The following is a 27,246-nucleotide window of genomic DNA, read 5'->3' on the forward strand; positions in this document are numbered from 1 at the left end:
CAACCGCACACAATGATTTATAGAGATTTCTTTTCACAATCGCTCCTACCCAGCTCCGAAAGTCAGAACCTATATGACTGATGGCCTATCCAGATGAGCGGGTCCCAGGTCGGGGAAGGCACCCTCTGCGCCAAGTCTCCCTCCCCACCCAGGGCGACCTGGGCTCCTCACTCCACCTTTGAAAGGAAATGCATTCTTTGCTTGCCTGGAAGTCTCGGTAGCCCGATCGATCTATCATAAAAGAGAAAGGAAAAATCGCAGCCTAGAGACAGGTCTTGCGCGCCACCATCCCCCCCAACAGACTCCGTGGGCAAACTCCCAGGGAGGGAACCGCTTCCCAGTATTGAATCCTCGGAGCTCGGGGCCCAGGAGGGACTGGCGGGGTCACTGCCATCGGTCCCCACCTCCTCTGCCCGTAGTTCTTTCTCTCGCTCCGCGTCAAGTGGCTTCTCGGAAACGTTAGCCGATTCAGCAAAGCAGGAAGAGTGGAAAGGGTGATGGGGCGGTGTGAAATAAGGGAAGGACTCTCCTGGCAGCTGGAGGGACACACAGATACACGCACACGCACACACTCACACACATTCACGCCCCGTCCAATGGGGTAGGTGAGGGTGCGCAGTCGAGCGACCCCCTCCTCGGCTCTCTACTGGAGGACAATGGAGAGCATGTGGCATCTCCAACACGGAGGTCGGGGCTGGGCCCCCGCGCGGGTCCCCGCCCAGCGCCCCCAGCAGGAGCGGAGGGCTGCGCCGAGCAGGGGCGGGGAGCGAGGAGGGACCGGAGCGCCGGGGCGGGGCCGCCGCCTTCCTGGGCGCGCCCCGGAAGGAGGGGCGCAGTCGCCCGGCTGGCCCTCGCCCGCGTTCGCCAGGCCAGTGTCTGGTTTCCAATTCCGCGGGCTCCGGCTTGGGTGCCAGCGGCGGGCAGTGGCAGGCGCCGGCCGAGCAACAGGAGCTCAGAGAAGGAGGGCGCGGCAGCAGTGGAGAGGACGCCGGGGGAGAGGAAGGGTCCCTGAAGCCCGCGCCCTCCCCGGGGCCAGACTCGCGGGCGCACTGGGTGGGCATGATCGGCGGGCACGGCGGCGGGTGAGTGCCTTTTCTCCCGCTCCTCTGGTGTGGCGGGGACGGGGGCCGCCGGTCTCTCGCCAGTGCTCTGCTCAAGCGCCACACCCACCTGTGTCCGTTTTCGCGTCTCGGGTTTGGGCCACCTGGCATTAACGCCACCTGGAAGTAGCGCGGGGAGAAGTTAGGCGAGGAGGTACCAGCGACTGGACAAAGGGGAGCTGGAAAGGCAGCTGTTTCCCTTGCAAGGTCGGTCTTTTGCCAGTTTCGACAGTGTGGGTTTGCTGCCCGATCCTGAAAATGTGGAAAGGCAGAGCCGCTGTACCGAATGGCTACTGTTATTTCTCTTCTGTCTGCGGTAGCTGAGTCGTCGGATGGGTTTCGGATTCAGGGTTAGGTCGTATTCTTTAGGAGCAAAACACATGTGTTCTGTTTCCCATTTGCAAAGGTGAGCGTGCAGAACCCGCAGAGCTGACACTACCTGTAGGCTGGCAAGGATGCGCCGCACCCCTTCCGAGCACATAAACACAGATGATTGACGGGAGGCTTAGCCTTATTTCTCCGGGCAGTTTATTTTCTTTTCAAACGAATGTGCATTTTGTTAGTGAAATTCAGATGGGTTTCAGAATCATTTTTAACTTTTTATCGACTAAAGCTGAAACTATCTTTTAGTTTTTAGAAGAAAATAATTGTTTTCGTTACTTCTTTGAAATACAAACCTCAAAACGAGATTAACAAACTAGAAACTTCAGTGCCAACTTTGGTGATTATAGCAAAGATTTCTCATTATTTTAGTGTTTATATTAGCAGCGTTTGAAATAATTTTAGTTTTTTTTTTATTATAGTAGCAGCGTTCGAAGTAATTTTTATCGGCTCTGAAGGTAAGAGCAATTTTTATGTGAGAGAAGCTTAAGGGGAAGTTTTAAAAAGCTCGCTTCAATAAGATAAATACCAGATCAACGAAGGCTTTTAAAAGGATGATGGATTTTCATTTGTTGTTGTGAAGTCAGTGTTAAAAGGTTCAAGTTTTTTTCAGAAACACAATTATTGTTCTTGTCTATTTCTCCTGGTTCTACATGGGCAGGAGAAAGGTACTGTCCTTTCTTTCTTTCTCTTGGTAATTTAAAATATATATTCATGATTTTTGCTTTAATATCAATGAGACTTATCTGTATATAATCTGCAAACCAAGTCCAATTATTCAATAGCCCATTTTATTGAAGTCTTCAAATTATTTTCCATCATTTAAAAAATATAAACTAGAATTCACTTTTTTAGAAACTAAGTTGTTAATCTTTATTTGTTTAATCTTTGTTTAACATTTTAACAATGTTGCTAATTATTTGAAAGCTTGTCTTATTTGAGCTCTATATATGGGATAATCATGATTGCTAGAACAGCTTATTCACAATAAAATGCTCGACAAAATATGGCTTATGATATAATGAAGGATGTGCCCTGTGTTAAGCAACTGACAATAGCTTAAGATAAGTTTTGTATTTTGTAGATGGTTTAAGTACCTGTCTATTTAGAGGTCCCCTTTTGAAGGTGAACCATTGTGCAATCGAGGGACATGGTGACATATTCTTATAGAAGCTGGGTGTATGGTGTGCCATGATTCCTATGGTGCAGGTTAGGGCTTCCAAGGTACCTGATGCTTCTATGGAGGAAAGATGAGTCAGGGTTGTCTCTCTGCCAAGATCAGCCTCCTGCTCTCCTAGGACCAGGAGGTTATCATGGGAGCCCTGCTGTGGTAGTGCTTCTGTGTTTTTGCTACCTGTTGCTGAGGAGACTTTTGGCAGCAAAGAAAAAGTAAGAAATTCAGAGGTGGAATCTATGGGATCCTATTCACCCTATTTAATGTGAAGGACCAACTTTCTCTGTGGCAAGGAAAAAAGTAGAATGTTGTGTTTTTCATGAATAGTAAAAATATTTATCTAATATCTATGCCTGTTAGATATGTGAAAGAGTGTGAAGTACTGGGAAGAATTATATGCTGTTTTTTCTAACCTTGTAAAGGCACTTAAAGTTTAGAGCTATGAATGGGTCATTCTGAATGTCATAATGGTAACAATGTATGATTTTCCCTAAAACTCTGTCTCAGATCCTTTTCCCCAGTCTTTGTCATCTGAATTAATGGTTCCACCATTCACCAAGTATTTACTCCCTTCTCTTCCTCCTCATAGCATTTCATCCCTAATCAGTCCATATTTCGATCTCTCAGTCCTATCTCCCAAATGCATCTCTATCCAATTATACTTCTCAGTTGTACCTCTTCCACCCTGCTTTCTTTATCTACCCTGCCACCAGATTTGTGGCATGATTATAACTTTCCTGGATTCATGCTACAGCCTTGACGCAACCTCTCTACTTCCATAGTTTGCTCCCTTGTAATTACCTCTCCAAGAAAGCAACACCATTGTGTCTCCCCTTAAGAACATTCAGTGGATCATAACTACAAAGAAAAAAGGAATAAATGCAGAAACACAAAAACGGATTATCAACACATTCCTTCTGTTAGCATCCAGCTCACTGTCTAATCTGGCCCTCCACTACAACCTCTCTGAGCGCATCTCCCATTCATTTATATGCTCTACCCACCCTGGTCTTTTAGTACCTGAAACGCAAGAAGCAGTTTCACTCCCTAAGGCCTTTTCAAATGTTCCCAGTGCCTGGACTATTCCTTCCTCTATCTAAATGTCTAGCTTGTTTGCACTTACAACCTCAGCTCAAAGGTCTCTCCTTCATAGAGATTATTCTTGATCTCCTTGTCAAAAGTAGACCATTACATATTTGTTTCTGTCTTGGTACCTTGTTTGTTTCCTCCATAGTGATTATTACAGCATGCTGGTATTTTGTAGATCTGTATATTTTGTGGTTTTATGTATTGGATGCTCCAAATGAACAGACACCATGTCTTTCTTGCTGACCCTGCTTCCAGAGTCGTACCTGCAGTGGGGAAGTAGGGGGTTCCTAGATAGTTATGAACAAAGATAAGACTTATTTCACCATAGAGTTCAGTAACCCTGTAAACTTAAGCATTTTAGGATTCCACTTCTTTCTTTGTTGAGCATCTGGTAAGTTTACAGTGCAGAACTATGATTCTGAAGAGGTAAAATTAAAATATCTTGAGATGTATTCCCATCTCTCAGCAGTGTAGGCTTTAAGGTATCCAAAGGGAAGTATATTATAACACACCCTAAAAAGGCAGTAACCACAACTGGATTAAAACGTATTTTAAAGACACATTGGAGTGCATAATCCAATGACTTTATGACTTTAGTGCAAGTGACTCATAATATACAGTGATGACCTTATTAGGTTTATTTTTTTTTTTTTTTTTTTTTAATTTTTTTTTATTATTATTATTATTTTTTTTTTCCAGTGGGTTTTGTCATACATTGATATGAATCAGCCATGGATTTACATGTATTCCCAATCCCGATCTTCTACATCTTTCACCAGGATTTGAGACTCACTTTGTAATCACTAAATTTAAAATCTTGTTTCATAAAAAATGAGAACAGTGGGCTCAGTGGATGGAAGTATAATCAAATGAAGTGGAGGTCATAGATTGGTGCCTACATGATCCAAATTTGTGTTTACTCCAGACTCAAGGGGCAAATTAACTCACAAATCCAAAATGTCCACTAGGAAGACTCAGAGAGACACTGTGGGCTAATCTAGGAAGATCCATCACTATTTTGGGGATAGGAGCTGCTGCTGCTGCTGCTAAGTCGCTTCAGTCGTGTCCGACTCTGTGCGACCCCATAGACGGCAGCCCACCAGGCTCCCCCGTCCCTGGAATTCTCCAGGCAAGAACACTGAAGTGGGTTGCCATTTCCTTCTCCAATGCATGGAAGTGAAAAGTGAAAGTGAAGTCGCTCGGTGGAGTCTGACTCTTAAACCCCATGGACTGCAGCCCACCAGGCTCCTCCGTCCATGGGATTTTCCCGGATAGGAGAGTGGGCTTCAAAATGCTTGTTGGTTAATGATAACATTGTATTTATACTGCAGTTTATGCACACGCATGCCTACACTTTGTGTGGCAATAAGCCCCCTCTTTTTCTGAGCCTATACATAATGATATTAAATGAAAAATAAGTTTTTATAGTAACATTTGGTTGAAAATTTAGCTTTCAATTAGGCACTTAGCTTTGATTAGTGATATTTTTGTCTTGCAAGTGATCAACCACTTGTTTGTTTTTGGTAAAGAATTGGGCAATCGTGTTTCTCCTTGAAGGACTGAACTACTTCATGAATTGTCACCAGGGATTTTGTTAAATTTGCCCTTATGATGGTACAGTGGGGTTGTTGTAATGTATTGGAGTGCATCTGTGCACTCATTGAAGTCAGGCTCCCATTTTACATATCCTCCATTAACTAATTCATTCCCACATTTAGTTATTAGGCTTCCTTCTTCGGAGCTGTGTAGGATTAGGTTACTATTTAGGATGGCAAGGTCATAATGAAATGGATATCCTAAGATTGTATGAAAATTATTTTCTTATGAGAATTTATAAGAGCACGTTCAAAAAAGGTGGGTAGGTTACTTTTGTGGACTATGAGAGAACAGTTGGTGTCTCGCCATCCTGCAGAATGAAATTTCTTCATCGAAGGTTTAACTTGCTTTTCCTTCTCTGTGTAGCTGGAAGGCACTGGCTTTAGGCAACAGGGAAAACCATCAGCCTTGGGCACCTAAAAGTAGAATGAAGTTTGGAGGAATGAAACCCTTGAGTGGTGAGGAAAAATGCCAGACCATGAAAGAGGGGAAGTGGGAGGGAATCTCTCAAAGAGTGCCAATAAATATCATCTGCCGCAAACAAATTTGAGTTGATATTGTATGGAGAACTGAATTATTCTGTATCTTTTTCGTCTCACCGAGAAAGTCATTCTCTTTTCATTTCTCTTTAAAATAACTGTATTTTAAGTGAAAAAGAAATTCTGTCATTGCTGCTTTTTAATATAGGAAATACCTTTGGATTTTTAGAATAATATAACCTGGAGCCAAAAGCCATATATTGTTGTTAAATTATACCATTACTTTAACTGTAATTTCATTGCTATTCATTTTATAATTTCCTTTTGTTGTGTCAGGTGTTTGAGAGACTGCCATTATTGATCACAACTTTCTTTAAAACGTCTCTTTGGATTTTTTACAAAGCTGTCTGAATCATTTATCAACGTATGATAAAACTTTAATTGCACCTATGATTGTTCACTTGGAAATTGTTCACTCTTGAAGGGAGTGGGTGCATTTACATTATCATTAACTTACCATCTCTTCCCTGAAATGAATGTCTTTTTCTTTCCCTTTCTCTCTTACATCTCATCTTCTAAACAGTAATACAAATTTCGCTCCACTGTTAGGCCAAAGTATTTATACAAATAATTGGAAAATTGAGCCTCTAAAGAAGAATTAATAAGATTAGATAGATGTATTAAAATACAAAGACATTTCTATAGAGATGGTTAATGAAATCTTCTTTGTGTTATATGCCAAACCAAACTTCTTGTGTCATCTGATTTTTTTTTTTTTTAAATTGGGGCAATTTCTTGGTATGTAGTGTCTGCCAACTGTATCAGTCATTCAATGTAATTAAAAATGTCAACTTCTTCAGGGCCTATGATTTACAAGTTCAAAAAAGAAGCAAATAGAAGTAAATAGTACATATTCATATTGATACATAAAAATATAACGTGGGAAAACAAGAGAAATGTTGTTTGGTAATAAAATATCTCCTTATGTATGACTTAAATTCCACTAAATGTTCATTCTTTCAAGTTCAATGGAGTTGCTTTCTTTAGGGCTTCGAGTAGGATGATTTGCTAACTATACATATGTTTTAAATGGAATAAGTAAAATATTTTATTGGTAAATGATGCTTTTGCTTTCTCTGGGTGATGGTATAGAGTTAATATTGCTTATAGGTAAATTTTATGGGCCCAATATTTATAGGTAATCCTTTCATGGAGCAAATTTTACAAAGTTGAAATGACCTCCCTCCTCCAGCATAATATATATATTCTTGTTATCCTGGACAAATTATGGTAATTCAAGTAGGGAGAAAAGAAATGTCATCATCAGGGGTCAACGAAACAGTTCTGTTCAGTCGCTCAGTCATGTCCAACTCTTTGCGATCCCGTGGACTGCAGCATGCCAGGCCTCCCTGTCCATCACCAACTCCCGGAGTTTACTCAAATTCATGTCCATTGAGTCAGTGATGCCATCCAACCATCTCATCCTCTGTTGTCCCCTTCTCCTCCCGCCTTCAATCTTTCCCAGCAGCAGAATTTTTTCAAATGAGTCAGTTCTTTGCATCAGGTGGCCAAAGTATTGGAGTTTCAGCTTCAGCATCAGTCCTTCCAATGAATATTCAGCTTCTTACAATCCCGTGAGATCATCTGACAGACTTTCAGGAATGAATGTTTGTGGAATGACTATGCAAATAATCTCCTTTGGAAATTCATATTGTCTCTCCTATAATTCAGAATCTTTATAAAATACTGTATAATGTGTTGAAAACACAGAGGAATAAATTTGTGTTTACATTAGTGTAGTGAAAGAATTGTTTTCTAGATATCTCCCTTGTGGAACATATGATCTTAGTCAAATGCTGAAAAGTGAAAGTGTTAGTCGCTCAGTTGTGTCCAACTCTTTGCAACCCCATGGACTGTAGCCCACCACGCTCCTCTGTCCATGGGATTCTCTGGTCAAGAATACTGGAGTGGGTAGCCATTCCCTTCTCCTGGGGATCTTCTTGACCCAGGGATCGAACCCAGGTCTCCAGCATTGCGGGCAGATTTTTCATTGTCTGAGCCACCAGGTAAGCCCTAGTCAAATGCTTTCACTTCTCAGATCAAATTTGTTATAAAATTGATAGTGTCCATTTCTCAGGGTGGCTATACAAATTAGGTTAAAATATATATATTAACAACAGGCATTTTAGTGTCTCACATTATAGGGAGGTGTTCAGTAATGTTGGCTAGACATTTGGTAACAGTATATTATAGTCAAAATTTACCCATTATATTTTGAATACAAATGGTGCAACATCTAAAGTTTATCATTGTTAATTCTACATTTAATCCTGTTTCAGTGAATACTAACAATGCACTTTATCCTGACTTTTTAATGATAGTATAGTTATACATCTCAAATATAGGACCACTGCATTTATAACACTTGCTGGTAAAGTTTTCAACTACAAGCTATTACAAATAGTTTATATGAAATATGTAAGAACTTCTCAGTAGGAAGACATGAGAGAGGCATTCAAAGATCAAGAATTTAACTATCCAGTTATACTTTATTTATGACTTTCAACCTGATCCATCAGAATTCTGCATTAACAGAGAGCAGGTCAGTGGAGGTGACTGTCAGATGTCCTGTTAGTGATCTTATAGCAAATAATATCTACTGTGATAGGAATTTTTTAAAAAGCATACATGAAATTTCTCACTTATGTATGAAATCAGACTTACTCTACTAATTCAATCATCAGAGTATAACTTTGCATTTATAAGTCAGTGAATAAAATGTATGAACTTGAGGGAAATACTTGACAGTTACATCCATTCACTTACTTTATTCCACTGGTGATACATGAACAAAAATCCACATCAAATTAAGGATGATATTTAGTTTTTAATTGTTTTCTTTAGCAATTCATACATTTTGCTCAGATACACAGAATAATAAGACAGGGGCTAGAGCAGTATCATGAAGACATAAAATAAGTATATAATGGATACATTACCATAAGGGAAAATATAGATAGCACAGTTTACATCTTGTTAAAATTACTGATTGCTCCTTGGAAGAAAAGATAAGACAAACCTAAACAGTGTATTAAAAAGTAGAGAAATCACTTTGCAGACAAAAGTCAGTATAGTCAAAGCTATGGTTTTTATAGTAGTCATGTGCAGATGGGAGAGTTGGACCATAAAGAAGGCTGAGTGCCGAAGAACTGATGCTTTCAAACTGTGCTGCTGAAGACTCTTGAGTATCCCTTGGACAACGAGGAGGTCAAATCAGTCAGTCTGAAAGAAAATCCACCCTGAATATTCATTGGAAGGACCGATGCTGAAGCTGAAGCTCCAATACTTTGGCCACCTAATGGAAAGAGCCAACTCACTGGAAAAGACCCTGATGCTGGGAAAGATTGAAGGCAAGAGGAGACAGGGATGGCAAAGAATGAGATGGTTAGACAACATCACTGACTCAATAGACGTGATTTGAGAGAATTCCGGGAGATAGTGAAGGACAGGGAAGCCTGGTGTGCTGCAGTTCATAGGGCTGGCAAAAAATTGGACATGATTTAGTGACTGAACAACAGCAGTATTACTGCTAATAACATTAATTTAACAGCTTTATGTGTGAGGGTCTCCTTTTACACTGAGCGGTACATTAAGGGATTTGCTAATGCTCTTTTTAAATCCCCACAATCACCCTCTGAGGTGAGAAAACTCTAAGGCTCAGAAGTTAACTAACCTTCCCAGAGACTCACTATGATTGTGAAACTTGGGTAACATATATACTCCTTTTAATGAAAGCAAAATCTTATTTACCCCAAGATTAAGCTTGCAAATATCCCACACAGATACACCTGATTACTGTGTATTCCGCCAACCCTTTTTTAACCCATAATGGAGCTGAAATAATCTACATTTGCAATTAAACATACCAAACAGTGTAATTATAATACTAGAGAATAAGAAAAGGAAAGGTTGAAGCTTATTTAAATGTTCATCTTGAATATTGATCTTAGGGAGTACATTTGTGTTAAACTGAAATTGAGATGTAGGTAGGAGTTTGAAGACATTATATTATTATGAAATGCATCTATACATTTGAACTGTTTCTGAGGTTGTTTTAGACATTGGGTAGCTTTGCTTTCTTGATCTAGACATAGATCTGACATGACTATATTATTATTATTCTGACATGACTTGGCCATAATGAGCATATTTTGCTTATATGAGAGACTCAAGACAGGAAAGGAGACTTTCCCAAGGTGGGCAAAAGTTGAAAGAAGGGCGATAGTGTCATTGAAAAGGGTATGTGTGTGAAATGTCTGGGGCAGATTTATTCAGCTATGAGCTATGAAATGGAGTAGAAGCAGGGAGTGGAGTATATCTGTGAGATCCTGGGTGCTAGAGGATGGAGAAGGAGAGATTGCAAAGTGATCTTGTGCAGGGTAAGAAAAAAAGAAGATAGTATTCATCTAAAGTGTTTTTATGTTCTAAAGCCTAGCATTTATTGTCACACAGAATCAACTATTTATGTCAATTACAGTGATTCTTTAACATCAGTAATTCAGGGTTCAATAAGGGTTTTAAAACATTTGGGGAAAAATAATTTATTTTACATGACACATAATTTTCTAAGATGATTTTCTTTTAGTATCTGTTATCTACTTAGATACTGTGCTTTGAGTGGTATATAAAAAACATGAGAAAATGGGCCGCTAAGTTCTATGATATATCTCAATCTGTTGTAGTGATTGTGCCTTGTCCACTTATCCACTAGACTGTTAAAGTTTTAATAGTAGAGACCATAACTTGTTCATATTGGCATCTCTGCATGGTGCCATCACAGTCGTTCTTAATACATATTTCATCAGTAAAAACATATTTCATCAATGCTTATTACACAACCATGAAACTTGACTTTAATTAAAAATAGCTTTTTCAATGAAATGGAACACTTTCTAAGAATATAGGAGGAATAAATTAAGAATTTATTAATTTATACTTCTCTTACTTTGTTTTTTACCATTACAAGGTAAATTATGTTTTTTATTTTTTATTTAGGGAAGGGACAGCATTCCTGCTTATTTTCTTATTTTCTGCTCCAGTGCAGGTTCATCAATTGTAGATGAAGCCGGGCTTCAGCCTTTTTAAAGCATCAACTTGCGTACATGTCAAAATATTTTGGCTCTTTAAGGCAAAGAAGGCTAAATATTGTCATCTACAATTGATGAACCTGCACTGGAGCAGAAAATAAGCAGGAATGCTGTCCCTTCCCTAAGTAAGGAATAAAAAACATAATTTACCTTGTAATGGTAAAAAGCTATGTAAGAGAAGTCTAAATGTAAATCTATGGCCGATTCATGTCAATGTATGACAAAAACCACTACAATATTGTAAAGTAATTAGCCTCCGACTAATAAAAATAAATGAAAAAAAAATAAATAAAAGTGAGCTTTCTGTTGGAAGGATTTGCATGAGATGAATCAGTAACCAGATAGTAAAAAGAAAAAGTTCAAAGTAAAATTTTCAACTGACTTGTCTGGAGGTTGAAAATCAACCATTAATCAATCATTAAGCCCTATCTGGTTGGCCTCCAGAATGTGCAGGTTAGGCGTTCGTATCCAAGGTGGTATCAGTGCCCTCGAGGTTTGTGGGGAGGGAGGGCCTGGCAGACATCCCAAGGGAAGTGGTAAAGGGATGCAGAGTTGCTCCAGGTCAGTTCCTAGAACTCTTAGCCTTACTATTCTCAGCATTTGTATATTTTCTTAAATTTAATGGTATTTCCTTCTTTCCTTCCCTCTTCCTTTGTTCACTCCCTTCAGCAACTATCTACTGAGTAGGTATTCAAGGTACTATTATAGACACTGTCCATGCAGCAGTGAACAAAACACGGCAGTTTCCTGCTAGTTTTGAGACTGATAATGAATAAGTAAATAAATGTTTATCACTTCCTGACCTTACAGTGTATACTGTGAGGAAAAAAAAAAAAAAAAAAGCAGGACAGAGCACATATAGGAAAGCAGGCATTGTTTATTAAGGGTGGCTTTCGTCTTTTAGGGGTGCTATTTGAGCAGCGACCTGAAAGAGATAAGGAAGTGTGGAAGCCAGCTAAGTGACAGGAAATTTATTCCAGTTACAAGAAGCAGTGATCTCAATAGCCCTAAGGTTTATCTGATGTGTTTGCTGAATAGCAAGGAAATCAGTGTGACTGAAGTGCAGAGAGCAGAGTTGAAAGTGGTAGAAGATGAGGGCCTTTTCTCAATTTGGAAAAGATGACTAAGTCTGCCTGGAGGTCTGTGTGATAAACCAGCATTACAGTGGGACCAATGTTATAGCAAGGGACAAACTTTGGGAGGGGGTGAAGTGTGCATGTTTTAAAAACTGGATCCCATCCTTAATGTGAGTACCACACAATCCAAATTAATGATTGAAAAACTCTTAATTTCCTTACAAAAGTTATCTTTTAGTCATTTTTTCAATGATTTATATGTAAAGGTCATATTGTTTTACCAACTGCAATAGATTAGATTCTTAGAAGCCATTTCAAGAAAGAAGGGGTAATACAGAGTTTACAGTTGAGAGTATCTAAATGTTTAAATTCTGGAAATTAAAACATGGTGAAAGTACAGTAATACTTTGTATATTTTGATTACTTTTTATATCATGCAAATTATTTCTCATGAAATAATGATACTGCATATATGTAATTGAGTCCTATAACTTCTTGGCCTTTTTGCTAAGATAAGGGTATAAAGGAGTCCTGCCTGGCAAAATAGACAGCAGGGAAGCGCATCTGAATCCCATCAAGTTAGACCCAGTGCTAATTGCTGTGACTTTGGTATCTCTTGACTCTCTTCCTTACAGTTGTCAGCAAATTTTTGCGAATTAAAAAATAAAAAAAATTTTGTGGTAAAATATACGTAGCATAAAATTTACTGTTTTAACCATTGTTAAGTGTTTAATTCAGGAGCATTAAGTACATTCACATTGTTTGCAACCATCACCACCATCCATTTCCAGAACGTTTTCATCATTCCACACTGAAACTCTGTACCCATTAAACAATAATTCCTCATGCTTCCTGCTCCCCCCCCAGGCCCTGGTAACAACCATTCTACTGTCTTTCTTTATGAATTTGCCTATTCTAGGTACCTTATGTAAGTGGAGATATATGGCATTTGCCTTTTTTTGTCTGGCTTGTTTCATTTCACTTAATATTCTTAAGGCTCATTAATGTTACAGTATGTATCAGAATTCCTTTCTTTTTAAGGCTATCTAGTAGCCCATTGCCTGGAGAATCCCCATGGTCAGAGGAGACTGGCAGGCTACAGTCCATGGGGTTGCAAGAGTTGGACATGACTGAGCGGCTAAGCACAGCACAGGAGTCCCTTGTATGTATACACCACACTTGATTTATCCAGGCCTCCACTGATGGATGTTCAGGTTGCATCTGTGTTTTGGCTATTATACATAATGCTGTGATGGACATTGTTGTACAAATAGCTCATTGAGTTCCTGCTTTTAATGCTTTTGGATATATAAAAGAAGTGGAATTGCTGCTGCTGCTGCTGCTGCTAAGTCACTTCAGTCATGTCCGACTCTGCTGGATCATAGGATAATTCTGTAATTAATTTTTGAAGAACTGCCATACCCCTTTCCACCATGGCTGCACTATTTTATATTGCCACCAGCAATGTACAATGGTTCCAATTTCTCTACATCCTCATTAACATTTACTTTCTCTCTTTTTAAATAATGATCATCCTACTGGGTGTGAGGTTGGATTTCCCAATGGTTTTGATTTGTATTTCCTAATGATTAGTGAAATTGGCTTTTTCATGTGTATATTGACCATTTGTACATTTTCTTTGAAGAAATGTCTATTCAAGTCCTTTGGTCATTTTAGAATAGAGCTGTTTGTTTTTGTTGTTGAGTTTAAGAGTTATTTATATGTTGTGGCTATTGATCCCTTATCAAACACATGATTTGCAAGTATTTTGTCTGTTCCTGGGTATCTTTTTACTCTCCAACGTCTCTTGACACACAAAAGTTTTAATTTTTGTGAAATCAAATTTATCTTTTTCTTTTGCTGCCTGTACTTTAGGTACTACATTCAAGAAATCATTGCCAAAAAAAAAAAAAAAAAAATCATTGCCAAATCCAATGTCTTAATGATTTACCCTGTGTTTTCTTATTTCTATAGTATTAGCTCTTATGTTTAGGTCTGTGATCCATTGTTGATTTTTTTTCCCATTCCTGTAGATGTTATAGAGTTTTAGAGTCTCCTGCTTCCCTTTACCCATCATTCCCAGTGGTTTGTTCTTTAGTTCAGTATTCCTTACTCTGAACATTTTCCTTTCAATAACCTCCATTGCATTTTTTCTTGTATGGCAAGATTAAAATGCTTAAATTATTGAAAAAGTATAGTAGTGATATAGAGGGATTCCTGGTGCAGAAAGACTATTACATATTCATATTTTCCTAGTCTCTAATTGGTTCTTTCATCCTTTAGATGATTATTATTAAAAATTTTTTTGTAGTTTAAGAATTCTGATTCCTTACTAACTAGTTAATAGATTCAAGAGCTCTTTATATTCTCATTGTAGATACCAGTTCAGTTCAGTTGCTGAGTCATGTCCAACTCCTTGGGACCCTATGGACTGCAGTGTGCCATGCTTCCCAGTCCATCACCAAATCCCAGAGCCTACTCAAATTCATGTCCATTGAGTCAGTGATGCCATCCAACCATTTCAGCCTCTGTTATTCCTTACTTCTGCCCTCAGTCTTTCCCAGTATCAGGGTCTTTTTCAATGAATCAGTTCTTTGCATCAGGTGGCCAAAGTATTGGAGTTTCAGCTTCAGCATCAGTCCTTCCAATGGACATTCAGGACTGATTTTCTTTAGGATGGACTGGTTGTATCTCCTGGCAATCCGAGGGACTCTGAAGAGTCTTCTCCAGTACCACAGTTCGAAAGCATCAATTCTTTGGCACTCAGCTTTCTTTATAGTCCAACTCTTACATCCACACATGACTACTGGAAAAACCATAGCTTTGACTATATGGACCTTTGTAGCCAAAGTAACGCGTTTGCTTTTTAATATGCTGTCTAGGTTGGTCATAGCTTTTCTTCCAAGGAGCAAGCATCTTTTAATTTCATGGCTGTACTCAACATCTGCAGTGATTTTGGAGCCCAAGAAAATTAAGTCTGTCACTGTTTCCATTGTTTCCCCAACTATTTGCCATGAAGTGATAGGACCGGATGCCATGATCTTAGTTTTCTGAATGTTGAGTTTTAAGCCAACTTTTTCACTTTCCTCTTTCACTTTCATCAAGAGGCTCTTTAGTTCTTCTTTACTTTCTGCCATAAGGGTGGTGTCATCTGTGTATGTGAGGTTACTGATATTTCTCCCAGTAATCTTGAATCCTGCTTGAGCTTCATCCAGCCCAGCATTTCACATGATGTACTCTGCATATAAGTTAAATAAGCAGGATGACAATATACAACCTTGAAGTTTCCCAATTTGGAACCAGTCTGTTGCTCCATGTCCTGTTCTAACTGTTGCTTCTTGACCTGCATACAGATTTCTTAGGAAACAGGTCAGGTGGTCTAGTATTTCCATCTCTTTGAAGATTTTCCACAGTTTCTTGTGATCCACATAGTCAAAGGCCTTGGTGTAGTTAATAAAGCAGAAGTAAATGTTTTTCTGGAACTCTCGTGCTTTTTTGATGATCCAGTGGATGTTGGTAAGTTGATCTCTGTTTCCTCTGCCTTTTCTAAACCCAGCTTGAACATCTGGAAGTTCACGGTTCATGTACTATTGAAGGCTGGCTTAGAGAATTTTGAGCATTACCTTGCTAACATGTGAGATGAATGCAATTGTGTGGTAGTTTGAACATTCTTTGGCATTGCCTTTCTTTGGGATTGGAATGAAAACTGACCTTTGCCAGGCCTTTGGCCACAGCTGAGTTTTCCAAATGTGCTGGCATATTGAGTGCAGCACTTTAACAACATCTTCTTTTGAATTTGAAATAGCTCAACTTGAATATCATCACCTCCACTAACTTTGTTCTTAGTGATACTTCCTAAGGCCCACTTGACTTCACATTCCAGGATATCTGGTTGTAGATGAGAGATCATACCATTGTGGTTACCTGGATCATGAAGATCTTTTTTGTACAGTTCTTCTGTGTATTGTTGCCACTTCTTCTGTATATCTTCTGCTTCTGCTAGGTCCATACCATTTCTGTCCTTTATTGTGCCCATCTTTGCATGAAATGTTCCCTTGGTATCTCTAATTTTCTTGAAGAGATCTCAGTCTTTCCTGTTCTGTTGTTTTCCTCTATTTCTTTGCATTGATCGCTGAAGAAAGCTTTCTTATGTCTCCTTGCTATTCTTTGGAACTCTCCATTCAAATGGGTGTATCTTTCTGTTTCTCCTTTGCCTTTCACTTCTTTTCTTTTCTCAGCTATTTGTAAGGCTTCCTCAGCCAAGTATTTTGTCTTTTGGATTTCTTTTTCTTGGGGATGGTATTGATCCCTGCCTGCTATACAAGTTCACAAACCTCTCTCCATAGTTCTTCAGGCACTCTGTCTATCAGATCTAATCCCTTGAATCTATTTGTCACTTCCACTGTATAATCGTAAGGGATTTGATTTAGGTCATACCTGAATGGTCTAGTGGTTTTCCCTACTTTCTTCAATTTCAGTCTGATTTTGGCAATAAGGAGTTCATGATCTGAGCTACAGTCAGCTCCCAATCTTGTTTTTGCTGACTCTTTAGAGCTTCTCCATCTTTGGCTACAAAGAATATAATCAATCTGATTTCGGTGTTGACCATCTCGTGATGGCCGTGTGTAGAATCTTGTGTTGTTGGAGGAGGGTATTTACTATGACCAGATGTTCTCTTGGCAAAAGTCTATTAGCCTTTACCCTGCTTCTTTTTGTACTCCAAGGCCAAATTTGTCTTGGAGTTATTCCAGGTATCTCTTGACTTCCTACTTTTGCATTCCAGTCCCCTGTAATGAAAAGGACATCTTTTTTGGGTGTGAGTTCTAAAAGGTCTTGTAGGTCTTCATAGTAACATTCAACTTCAGCTTCTTCAGCATTACTGTTCTGGGCATAGACTTGGATCACTCTATTATTGAACGGTTTGCCTTGGAAATGAACAGCAATCATTCTGTCGTTTTTGAGATTGCATCCAAGTGCTGCATTTCAGACTCTTGTTGACTCTGATGGCTACTCCATTTCTTCTAAGGGATTCCTGCCCACAGTGGTAGATGTAATGCTCATCTGAGTTAAATTTACCCATTCCAGTCCATTTTAGTTCACTCATTCCTAACATCTCGATGTTCACTCTTCCTGTTTTACCACTTCCAATTTGCCTTGATTCACGCACCTAACATTCCAGGTTCCTATGCAATATTGTTCTTTACAACATTGGACTTTTTTTTTTTCATTTATTTTTATTAGTTGGAGGCTAATTACTTTACAGTATTGTAGCGGTTTTTGCTATACACTGACATGAATCAACCATGGATTTACATGTGTTCCCCATCCTGATCCCCCCTCCCACCTCCCTCCCCATCTCATCCCTCTGGGTCTTCCCAGGGCACCAGCCCTGAGCACTTGTCTCATGCATCCAACCTGGGCTGGCGATCTGTTTCACACTTGATAATATACATGTTTCAATGCTATTCTTTCAGATCATCCCACCCTTGCCTTCTCCCACAGAGTCCAAAAGTCTGTTCTATACATCTGTGCCTCTTTTTCTGTCCTGCATATAGGGTTATCGTTACCATCTTTTTAAAGTCCATATATATGCATTAGTATACTGTATTGGTGTTTATCTTTCCGGCTTACTTCACTCCGTATAATGGGCTCCAGTTTCATCCATCTCATTAGAGCTGATTCAAATGTATTCTTTTTAATGGCTGAGTATGTGCAGAGGACACCACCCTTATGGCAGAAAGTGAAGAGGAACTAAAAACCCTCTTGATGAAGGTGAAAGAGGAGAGTGAAAAAGTTGGCTTAAAACTCAACGTTCAGAAAATTAAGATCATGGCATCTGGTCCCATCACTTCATGAAAAATAGATGGGGAGACAGTGGAAACAGTGTCAGATTTTATTTTTTTGGGCTCCAAAATCACTGCAGATGGTGATTGCAGCCATGAAATTAAAAGACGCTTACTCCTTGGAAGGAAAGTTATGACCAACCTAGATAGCATACTTAAAAGCGGAGACATTACTTTGTCAACAAAGGTTGACCTCAACAAAGGTCCGTCTGGTCAAGGTTATGGTTTTTCCAGTGGTCATGTATGGATGTGAGAGTTGGACTGTGAGGAAAGCTGAGTGCCGAAAAATTGATGCTTTTGAACTATGGTGTTGGAGAAGACTCTTGAGAGTCCCTTGGATTGCAAGGAGATCCAATCAGTCCATCCTAAAGGAATCAGTCCTGGGTGTTCATTGGAAGGACTAATGCTGAAGCTGAAACTCCAATACTTTGGCCACCTCATGCGAAGAGCTGACTCATTGGAAAAGACCCTGATGCTGGGAGGGATTGGGGGCAGGAGGAGAAGGGGACGACAGAGGATGAGATGGCTGGATGGCATCACCAACTCGATGGGCATGAGTCTGAGTAAACTCCAGGAGTTTGTGATGGACAGGGAGGCCTGGCATGCTGCGATTCATGGGGTTGCAAAGAGTCGGACATGACTGAGCGACTGAACTGAACTGAACTGAATATTCCATTGTGTATATGTACCACAGCTTTCTTATCCATTCATCTGCTGATGGGCATCTAGGTTGCTTCCATGTCCTGGCTATTATAAACAGTGCTGTGATGAACATTGGGGTACACGTGTCTCTTTCAGATCTGGTTTCCTCGGTGTGTATGCCCAGAAGTGGGATTGCTGGGTCATATGACAGTTCTATTTCCAGTTTTTTAAGAAATCTCCACACTGTTTTCCATAGTGGCTGTACTAGTTCGCATTCCCACCAACAGTGTAAGAGGGTTCCCTTTTCTCCACACCCTCTCCAGCATTTATTGCTTGTAGACTTTTGGATAGCAGCCATTCTGCTGGCATGTAGTGGTACCTCATTGTGGTTTTGATTTGCATTTCTCTGATAATGAGTGATGTTGAGCATCTTTTCATGTGTTTGTTAGCCATCTGTATGTCATCTTTGGAGAAATGTCTGTTTAGTTCTTTGGCCCATTTTTTGATTGGGTCATTTATTTTTCTGGAATTGAGCTTCAGGAGTTGCTTGTATATTTTTGAGATTAATCCTTTGTCTGTTTCTTCATTTGCTATTATTTTCTCCCAATCTGAGGGCTGTCTTTTCACCTTGCTTATAGTTTCCTTTGTTGTGCAAAAGCTTTTAAGTTTAATTAGGTCCCATTTACAACATTGGACTTGACTTCCATCACCAGTCACATCCACAACTGAGTGTTTTTACTTTGGCTTTTTTTTTTTTTTTTGGCTTTTTTTTTTTACTTTGGCTCTGTCTCTTTATTCTTTCTGGAGTTATTTCTCCACTCTTCTCTAGTAGCATATTGGGCACCTACCGACCTGGGGAGTTCATCTTTCAGTGTCCTATCTTTTTGCCTTTTCATACTGTTCGTGGGGTTCTGAATGCAAGAATACTGAAGTGGTTTGCCCTCCATTCTCCAGTGGACCACATTTTGTCAGAATACTACTCCATGACCTGTCGGTCTTGGGTGGCCCTACACGACATGGCTCATAGTTTCATTGAGTTAGACAAGGCTGTGGTTCATGGGATCAGTTTGATTAATTTTCTGTGATTGTGGTTTTCATTCTGTTGGCCCTGTGGTGGATAAGGATAAGAAGCTTATGGAAGCTTCCTGATGGGAGAGGCTAACTGAGGGGGAAACTGAGTTTTGTTCTGATGGGCAGGGTCATGCTCACTTCACTTCAGTTGTTCAGTTGTGTCCAACTCTTTGCGGACCCATGGACTGCTGCATGCCAGGCTTCCCTATCCATCACCAACTCCCAGAGCTTACTCAAACTAAACGTACATCACATTAGTGATGCAATCCAACCATTTCATCCTCTGTTTTCACCTTCTCCTCCCGCCTTCAATCTTTCCCAGCATCAGGGTCTTTTTAAATGAGTCAGTTCTTTGCATCAGGTGGCCAAAGTATTGGAGTTTCAGCTTCAGCATCAGTCCTTCCAATCAATATTCAGGACTCATTTCCCTCAGGATTGACTGGTTGTATCTCCGTGCAGTCCAAGGGACTCTCAAGAGTCTTCTCTAACACCATAGTTCAAAAGCATCAATTCTTCGGCGCTCAGCTTTCTTCACCATCCAACTCTCACATCCATATATGACTACTGGAAAAACCATAGCTTTGACTTGCCAGACCTTTGTTGGCAAAGTAATGTCTCTGCTTTTTAATAAGCTGTCTAGGTTGGTCATAGCTTTTCTTCCAAGGAGCAAGCGTCTTTTAATTTCATGGCTGCAATCACCATCTGCAGTGATTTTTGGAGCCCAGAAAAATAAAGTCTGACACTGTTTCCCCGTCTATTTCCCATGAAGTGATGGGATCAGATGCCATGATCTTACTTTTCTGAATGTTGAGCTTTAAGCCAACTTTTTCACTCTCCTCTTTCACTTTCATCAAGAGGCTTTTTAGTTCATCTTCACTTTCTGCCATAAGGGTGGTGTCATCTGCATATCTGAGGTTATTGATATTTCTCCCGGCAATCTTGATTTCAGCTTGTGCTTCTTCCAGCCCAGTATTTCTCATGATGTACTCTGCATATAAGTTAAATAAGCAGGGTGACAATATACAGCTTTGACGTACTCCTTTTCCTATTTGGAACCAATGTGTTGGTCCATGTCCAGTTCTAACTGTTGCTTCCTGACCTGCATACAGGTTTCTCAAGAGACAGGTCAGATGGTCTGGTATTCCGATCTCTTTCAGAATTTTCCACAGTTTATTGTGATCCACAGAGTCAAAGGCTTTGGCATAGTTAATAAAGCAGAAGTAAATGCTTTTCTGGAACTTTCTTGCTTTTTTGATGATCCAGTGGATGTTGGCAATTTGATCTCTGGTTCCTCTACCTTTTCTAAAACCAGCTTGAGCATCTGGAAGTTCATCTGGCTTGGAGAATTTTAAGCATTACTTTACTAGCATATGAGATGAGTGCAACTGTGTGGTAGTTTGAGTATTCTTTGGCATTGCCTTTCTTTGGGATTGGAATGAAAACTGACCTTTTCCAGTCCTGTGGCCACTGCTGAGTTTTCCAAGTTTGCTGACATATTGAGTGCAGCACTTTCACAGCATCATGTTTCAGGATTTGAAATAGCTCAACTGGAATTCTATCACCTCCACTAGCTTTGTTCCTAGTGATGCTTCCTAAAGCCCACCTGACTTCACATTCCAGGATGTCTGGCTCTAGGTGAGTGATCACACCATTGTGATTATCTGGGTCGTGAAGATCTTTTTTGTACAGTTCTTCTGTGTATTCTTGCCACCTCTTCTTAATATCTTCTGCTTCTGTTAGGTCCATACCATATGAACAATGATCATAGTTCTGTTTTAATCTTTAAAATATCCTGGAAGTAGAGACTCACAGACATAGAGTAAAAATTTATGGTTACCAGGGGGAAAGAAGAGAGGAGGGGTATTTAGGGACTTTGGGATTGACATATACACACTGCTAAATTTAAAATGGATAACCAACAAGGACCCACTGTATAGCACAGGGAACTCTGCTCAATGTTATGTAACAACCTGAATGGGAAAATAATTTGAAAGAGAAGAGATAGAGGTATATGTATAACTGAATTACTTTGTTGTACACATGAAACTAGCACAACATTATTAATCAACTATACTTCAGTATAAAATGAAAGTTTAAAAAAATAAGTACAGCTCCTAAGAAAGCAAGTTAGGAATCTTCTACAAAATTACAAACATACGTATCTTTTACCTTAAATAAATAAATAAGTAAATAAATAAAATACCCTAAAGAGGAAAAGTTTCTGTTTCTATATAAATGCAAAGTTCATCTCTTATGAAATAATCAAATTTATTATCCTTTCTTAAGAACGTTAGGTGTGCACAATAAATTGGTAAGAAAGTTGATAAAAATCATGCATAATAGTCATTATAGGTTTTGTGTACTTAAAACGTTATCAGGAATATGCTAAATGAATGATTAGAATGTACTGTACACTTAAAATGTACTAAAGAAATGTGCTTCATGTTTAAAATGCATTGTCTCATTTTTTCCCCTAAAATGAAATTATTGGATAATCATTTTCAGTTCTGTTTTCTGATGCAGAAACCAAGCTTTAGAGAGGTTGACTTGCCCCCAAACACAAGCTTAGAAGCAGTAGAGATGGGATTTATATTTTTAAGTGATAAATGCAAAATATGAAGTGGTGTGTATATAGAATATTATTAGTGTGAAAAGAAAAATTAATAGTTATGTATGTGTTTATAAAAACACATAGATGGATACATAGTTGTTATCTCAGGATAGGAGTCTGGGTGGCTGGGAAACAAAGGAGAGAGGGAGAATCAGTTTTTGTTATATGTACCTTTGTGTTTTGTGGCTGTATTTATTCTTCAAAAACAAATGTAAGGATGCTGTTTAGAGTGAAAAGTGAGTCATAAACCTGTAGTTTTGGCCCAGCATTTCAACTTAAAAGTATTCTCTTCTTGGAGTTACTGATTGCTTTGAAACTTCGGGCTGTAATCAAATAATATATCCTCAAAAATACATCTAAATTGAATTTGAATGAATGAATGATGCAGGTGAGTGTTTAGCGTACCATGATGTATATAAGAATACATGATATTTTTAGCCTTATTTAGAATATTCATCTCAATTAAATAAATTTCACTATACAAAAATTTGAAATGCAGTAAATTTTATACAGAAGATCTGAGAATGTGCTTGACCCAAACACCAAGAAAAGCAGAAAGGCAAAAGTTGGGTTGGATGAATCCAGTCAAGGTAAAATGAGCAACCTCTCTTAAGCCTCAGACATAACTCCAGGGACTGTGTGATTAACTCATTCCTAGGTCTGTGAGTCCAGAAATGTATCTTGAAAATAAAACTCTGCTCTCACACAATGAAAAAATACGTATGCATAAAAAAGTATGAACATTCTAATTATAAAGTAACTATATAGCTTTGTAAAATAGCAATTATTTAATTCTATTTATTTTCAAAAATAAGGTTTACCAAAGACAAAGGTTAAGATGACAAACTGGCAAAAAAATAATAGAACTTTTGTGAAAAGGGACCAATGTCCTTAGCATAAAAGACTCCTTATCAAAGAAAGAAATGATGAAAACCCCAATAGAGAAAGGACTAAGAGAGTAAGAGAACTGAACTGAACTGAAGAGAGTAAGTAGATTTATTAAAGAAGAAACAGATGTTCCATGGAATGCACATTTTTAAATGTTTTTTTTTATCAAATTGGTAAGCATTTTTAAAATTACTATATTTAATATTGCTTGGGTATGGAAAAATATATGCTTTTATATTGCTAGAGGGAATGTACATTTTTACAGCCTCTCTGGAAAGCGTTTTGGCAGTAGGTGTGTGCCTTAAAAGGACAAAGGAAATACATCAAAATATCATCAATAATTTGCTTTGAATAGATTACTTTTATTTTAATCTTTATGCTTTTCAGTGTTATCTAAACATACCAATGAAAATTTACTATACTTATATTCAGCTATATTAATAACTTGAAATTAGTTATATGTACAACTTTCTTCAAAGTATCATATGTTGGATTTAACAGTAAAGCCATAGCTTGGACTCTACAGACCTTTGCTGATAAAGGTCCATATAGTCAAAGCTATGGTTTGTCCAGTAGTCATCTACGTATATAAGAGTTGGACCATAGAGAAGGCTGAGCGCTGAAGAATTAATGCCTTTGAATTGTGGTTTTGAAGACTCTTGAGAGTCCCTTGGACAGCACGGAGACCAAACCAGTCAATCCTAAAGGAAATCAACTTTGAATATTCATTGGAAGACTGATGATAAAGCTGAAACTCTAGAATTTTGGCCACCTGATGTGAAGAGCTGACTCATTGCAAAAGACCCTGATGCTGGGAAAGATTGAAGGCAGGAGGAGAAGGGGGTGACAGAGGCTGAGGTAGTGGAATAGCATCACTGACTCAATGGACATGGGTTTGAGCTAACTCCGGGAGATGGTGATGGACAGGGAAGTTTGGTGTATTGCAGTTATGGGGTCGCAAAGAGTAGGACACAACTTAGGACTGAATAGCAGCAGCAACAACAAAAATATTTTCTGTACAACTTGGCCTTGTTATTTACCTACAGATTTTAAATAAACCACATTGTTAATGGCAACATTTAAGCTGGAATTAATCAACAATCTAGTATTGTATCTGTGCCTAAGTTTCTGTAATAGTTGAGTAAGTTACCACTTTTCTAGAGATCCAGACATTGGGATATTTGTCCTTAATCACATATATGTTTCAAATAAAGTATTTGCAATTTGGGGATGCTCAACCACTGATGAAATGGAAGAACATTCCTAATGAATTTTTAGGAGTGACTAATATAATTGTGAGTATACATGACTAGTATAATTCAGAATTGAAGAATTTTAATATGGATTTTCCAGTAGTCATGTATGGATGTGATAGTTGGACCATAAAGAAGGCTGAGCACCAGAGAATTGATGCTTTTGAACTGTGGTGTTGGAGAAGACTCTTGAGAGTCCCTTGGACTGCAAGGAGATCCAACCAGTCAATCCTAATCAGCCCTGAGTATTCATTGGAAGGACTGATGCTGAAGCTAAAACTGCAATACTTTGGCCACCTGATGCAAAGAGCCGACTCACTGGAAAAACACCCTGATGCTGGGAAAGATTGAGGGCAGGAGGAGAAGGGGGCCACAGAGGATGAGATGATTAGATGGCATCACTGACTCAATGGACATGGATTTGAGCAAACTCTGGGAGATGGTGATGGACAGGGAGGCTTGGTGTGCTGCAGTCTGTGGGGTCGCAGAGTCAGGCATGACTGAGTGACTGAACTACAACAGCATTTGATTAGGTGACGTTTACCATACTAGTCTCTCTTCCTGTCTATCAGATCAAGCTTTTAACTTGAGTCGTTTTGGTTGTTAGAATACTGCTTTCACTAAGGCAGATAGATAGTAGCTTTTATTTTGGTATCATTAAAATGAGAAAAGACAAGGTTTTCACTTTCAATTGCTCAGTCCTGTCCGACTCTTTGTGGCCCCTGTAGCCTACCAGGCTCCTCTGTCCATGGAATTTTCCAGACAAGAATACTGGAGTGAGTTGCCATTTCCAACTCTATGGGTTCTTCCCAGCCCAGGGATCAAACTCGCATTGGAAGATTTATTCTTTACCACTAGCACCACTGGGGTAGCCCCAGTTTTATATTTCTTGCATACATGAGGCTACCCGTAAGGTAAGGAATTGTTTCTAAATGTGTTTTAATTTTTTAGAAAGGGAGAAAAAATTAGAACGCCATAACTTTTAAAAAAATTTCTGATGTAAAGTCAATGACATGACAGTTATTAATAACTGTATTTGAAGATAATCTTAAAATATTAAAAACTCTCAAGTATTCATAATTTTATTAAATAATAGTTGTAGTTCACTTACAAATCAGTGTGACATTTACATTGCTTTAAAGACAGGGTGCTCGATTCTTCCTGTTTTTGGGTTAGAAGAAGTTGTCATTCTTCGTGTTCAACAAGTTCCTGTGACGTCTAGATACCACGCAATACGCTAGTGATAAAAGATATCCAAGACAAGTTTCCTGTCTAAGGAGCTTAGAGTCTGGTTGAAGAAGACAGACATGGAGACTAATGAAAGAAAAGAGGCATTATAAGAAATATGATAAAAATGTGTACTGGGGATAGGTAGAAATGCAAATTAGGTAGGAGAGGTGAGAGAAAGAGAAGCTGATGAAGAGTTGAATTTATATTTGAGGGAAGAAAGATAAGAGATGAGATCAGATCTCTTCATATAAGAAGTGCTGAACTGAATTTTTAAAGTAATGAGATGATCATAATAGTTGAAACTGGATAGAAGGAGCAGCATAAGAAAGCAGGGGTCATAGAATAATCTGGTTGCCGTTTGGGGAAATGAAACGTAGAGATGTAGCTGGAATGTGGTAGACACAAATAGGGGAAGGAAAGAGGCTATAAGCACCTGGCTAGGAAAAGTTTTCTGTGCTTTTCCCAGCCATGGCAGATTATCCTCTAGGCAGCTGTCAGCTATAGAGGATTTTTTTTAGCAGGGGAAGATTACTGAATTTCCCACTATAAAGGCAGGGTTTCTTGTACATTGAATGAATATTAGAACTGACTGAATTTCCTTGGTACTACTGAACTACACGCTTTCCAGCATTTTCTATAGCATAACTCTTTTTCTCCCTAAAGGAATTATTTTGGTTCTTCAATAAGAAAAACAGATACAATGGAAATATAGGGTCCTTAATAATTTTAAATCTTGGTCTAGAGAAAATAATTCATTGTTCCAACAACCCCTGATACTCCTAAATTGAAATCCACTAATGTGGCCCATGTCACATGTACAGAAATGACACCCAATTTTCAACTGATAGAGGGACCAAAACAGAGAAGTACGGAAACCCAAAGCTCCTTTTCAGGTGGGAGGCTCAGATTCCTAATAAAGGCTCGGTTAGGAGTTTCATCCTTTTTTTAAAGTTTGAAAGTCTGACTATATTCTTATAATTGTGGGGGCAAAAGTATTTTGATAAGATATAGCAGAATATCTTACAATATTATTGTAACTAAAGGGAAAAATTAACAAATTTGAAGCAGAATATTTTTAATGAATTTATTTAAATTCTAAAAAAGATACATTCAGTTACAGCAACACATGTATTTTAGCTAATGATTAATAGTTTGTGATTGAGAATCGCTTTCCTAAGTACTTCTTTACTTCCGTAGGTCCTTTCTAGGGTGCGATTTGGGTTCTTAGTTTCTGCCTTTCTGTACTTTGCTCTTACATAGGGTTTTTTTAGAAAGTTATCATCATCATTGCACTATCATCACATCATTACATCATCACTACAAGGGCTTCCCTTGTGGCTTAGCTGGTAAAGAATCCGCCTGCAATATGGGAGACCTGGGTTCGATCCCTGGGTTGGGAAGATCCCCTGGGGAAGGGAAAGGCAACCCACTCCAGTATTCTGGCCTGGAGAATTCTGGGAGCTGTATAGTCCATGGGGTCGCAAAGAGTCGGACACAACTGAGTGACTTTTACCTATTGCCATCATTAATTTGTCATTGTGTTTCATTTTTTGAATTTCACTTGTTTAGATAATATTTTTATTTATTTATTTATTTATTTTTAAATTTTTTATTATTATTATTATTTTTTATTAGTTGGAGGCTAATTACTTCACAACAATTCAGT

General features: G+C 38.8%; 1 protein-coding gene across 1 annotated transcript in view; it reads left to right on the top strand.

Annotated features, from left to right (window-relative positions):
* Window positions 1-868: 868 nt before the first annotated feature.
* Window positions 869-27,246, top strand: part of SCN9A (sodium voltage-gated channel alpha subunit 9) — a 160,906-nt gene continuing 134,528 nt past the window's right edge. The window contains exon 1 of the mRNA XM_061135142.1: window positions 869-1,082. The gene's annotated coding sequence lies outside the window, so the exon portion shown is untranslated. The remainder of the gene's footprint in view (window positions 1,083-27,246) is intronic.

This window comes from Dama dama, chromosome 33, assembly GCF_033118175.1.
Source record: "Dama dama isolate Ldn47 chromosome 33, ASM3311817v1, whole genome shotgun sequence".
NCBI classification, from domain to species: Eukaryota; Metazoa; Chordata; class Mammalia; order Artiodactyla; family Cervidae; genus Dama; species Dama dama.